The sequence below is a fragment of the Schistocerca cancellata genome, chromosome 7 (assembly GCF_023864275.1).
Source record: "Schistocerca cancellata isolate TAMUIC-IGC-003103 chromosome 7, iqSchCanc2.1, whole genome shotgun sequence".
Classification (NCBI taxonomy): Eukaryota; Metazoa; Arthropoda; class Insecta; order Orthoptera; family Acrididae; genus Schistocerca; species Schistocerca cancellata.
Window position 1 is genome coordinate 412,428,698 of NC_064632.1, and position 2,620 is coordinate 412,431,317.

A 2,620-nucleotide genomic window follows, 5' to 3' on the forward strand; every position below is an offset into this window, starting at 1 on the left:
TGACTCCAAACGCTCATTTCCATTTTTCTAGTACTTTTTAGAATTCTTCACCTCAATTGGTAAAAACGGAACCTTTTCAGGATCACTATGTCGCCCGTCAGTCTGTTCGTCTCTCCGACTGTAAAGAACCTTTTTTCTCAAGAACGAGTAAACGTCACATACTTACGTCAACGGTCCCTTGGGATGTACAAAGTTTACCGGTCTTTGTCAATTTAATCGAAAGATACGACCATTTATGTCACTTATTTTGCACTCGCGAACTCACTCACGAAAACCTATATGATACTTCCTGATAACCTTGAATCACGAAATTTGGTAAGAAGCAAGGTTTCACAGTGTAAGTAACGTAAAAAATTAGAAAATTGTTAATTTCTTATCACATCGTACTAAAATAATATTTTTTGTTACTTGTTATCCTACTGTCTGTCCGTCTGTTAAGACTCCTTTTTCTCCTGAACGAGTGGACATTTCAAGTTGAATTTTATGTCACATACGACGGTCTGCGATCCCTTAGCGGTGTACAAAATTTAAGCTTCTCCATTGATATAATCAAAATATATGGCCATTTATGTCACGTATTTTGATATCGGTAATGGTAACAGGCAAAAATCGTCAAAATTCTGGATTTTCGGGATCGATGATCCCTCTAAATACATAATTAAGTTTATACTGAAATTACAGTACGCGAGTCCTGCTCGCACGTATCCGGACTTCTCATTAGCTTGATGTGGCCCGCCACGATTTCCTCTACTGTGCCAACCCCTCCATCTCATAGTAGCCCTTGCACCCAAGTTCTTAATTACTTGCAGGATGTATTCCAATCTCTGTCTTGCTCTACAATTTCTACCCTCTGGAGCTTCCTCCAGTACCAAGGAACTTATTCCCTACAGTCTTAACACGTGTCCTACCATCTTGCTCCTTATTCTTAACAGTGTTTTCCATATGTTCCTCTCCTCGCCACACTGGACTCTCGCATTCGGGAGGACGACGGTTCAAACCCGTCTCCGGCCATTCTGATTTAGGTTTTCCGTGATTTCCCTAAATCGTTTCATGCAAATGCCGGGATGGTTCCTTTGAAAGGGCGCGGCCGACTTCCTACCCAATCCTTCCCCAATCCGTGCTTGTGCTCCGTCTCTGATGACTTCGTTGTCGACGGGACGTTAAACACTAATCTCCTCCTCCTCCTCCTACTCCTCCTCTTCGCACCGCTTCTGCGGAGAACCTCCTCATTCCTCACCCTACCAGTCAACAGAGTTTCATAGTTTTCAACATTCTTCTGTAGCACCTTATCTCGAATGCTTGGATTCTCTTATTTTCTGGTTTTCCTACGGTCCACGATTCACTCCTGTACAATGCTGTATTCCAAACGTACATTCTCAGAATCTTCTAAATAAAATTAAAGGCTATGTTTGATAACGGCAGACTTCTTCTGGCCAGGAAGTTGCTCTCTTTGCTTTTTACGTCCTTCATGCTGCTTCCAAGGGAGAAAATTTCCTTCACTTCGTCTACTCTGTGTTCCCTAACTCTGATGTTCAGATTATCGTATCGTTCCTGCTACACCCGACCACTTTCGTCTTTCTTCGATTTATTTGCAGTTCACACCGTATGCTCATTAGACTGTCCATTTGATTTAACAACTCCTCCAATTCCTCCTCACTATCACTGAAGACAGCAATGTCATCACCGAATCCCATCAGTTTCATCATTTCACCTTTAATTTTAACCCTACTGCTGAACCTGTCAGTTACTTTCGTCATTTATATACGAAATGGTATCTGTTCTTTCGGACATGTCTGCTTACAGGCGTTGAGATACGTCAACGGGGACAGATGAAAATGTGTGCCCCGACCGGGACTCGAACCCGGGATCTCCTGCTTACATGGCAGACGCTCTATCCATCTGAGCCACCGAGGACACAGAGGATAGCGCGACTGCAGGGATTTATCTCTGGCACGCCTCCAGCGAAACCCACATTCTCAACGTATTGTCCCGCACTACATTCGTAGTGCCCCCGCCCATTATACTCAATACTCGCGACGCGTTGCCGATTCCCGTAAGAGTTCGGGCTCTGTTTGTGCATTCGCACAGAAGAAGAAGATGGTCGTATATATATATATAGTTAAGGCTCACCGGCCACTTGACCATCCTCCTCTTCTGTGCGAATGCACAAACAGTGCCCGAACTCTTACGGGAATCGGCAACGCGCCGCGAGTAATGAGTATAATGGGCGGAGGCACTACGAATGTAGTGCGGGACAATACGTTGAGAATGTGGGTTTCGCGGGAGGCGTGCCAGAGATAAATCCCTGCAGTCGCGCTATCCTCTGTGTCCTCGGTGGCTCAGATGGATCGCCGGCACGGTAGCTCAGCGTGTTCGGTCAGAGAGCCGGTTGGCCTCTGTAATAACAAAACTGAGTGGAAGGATCAAACACCGAACTTGAACAGGATGTCTTGCGACGTCCGCAACGACCAAACACAACGATCAAGTATATATATATATATATATATATATATATATATATATATATATATATATATATATGGATAGAGCGTCTGCCATGTAGCAGGAGATCCCGGGTTCGAGTCCCGGTGGGGGCACACATCTTTCGTCATCGCCTCTT

At 44.7% G+C, this 2,620-nt stretch overlaps 1 non-coding gene across 1 annotated transcript; it reads right to left on the reverse strand.

Moving 5' to 3' along the window:
* Positions 1-1,840: 1,840 nt before the first annotated feature.
* Positions 1,841-1,914, reverse strand: Trnat-ugu (transfer RNA threonine (anticodon UGU)). Its single transcript has one exon. It is a non-coding gene; the product is annotated as a tRNA-Thr (tRNA).
* Positions 1,915-2,620: the final 706 nt, after the last annotated feature.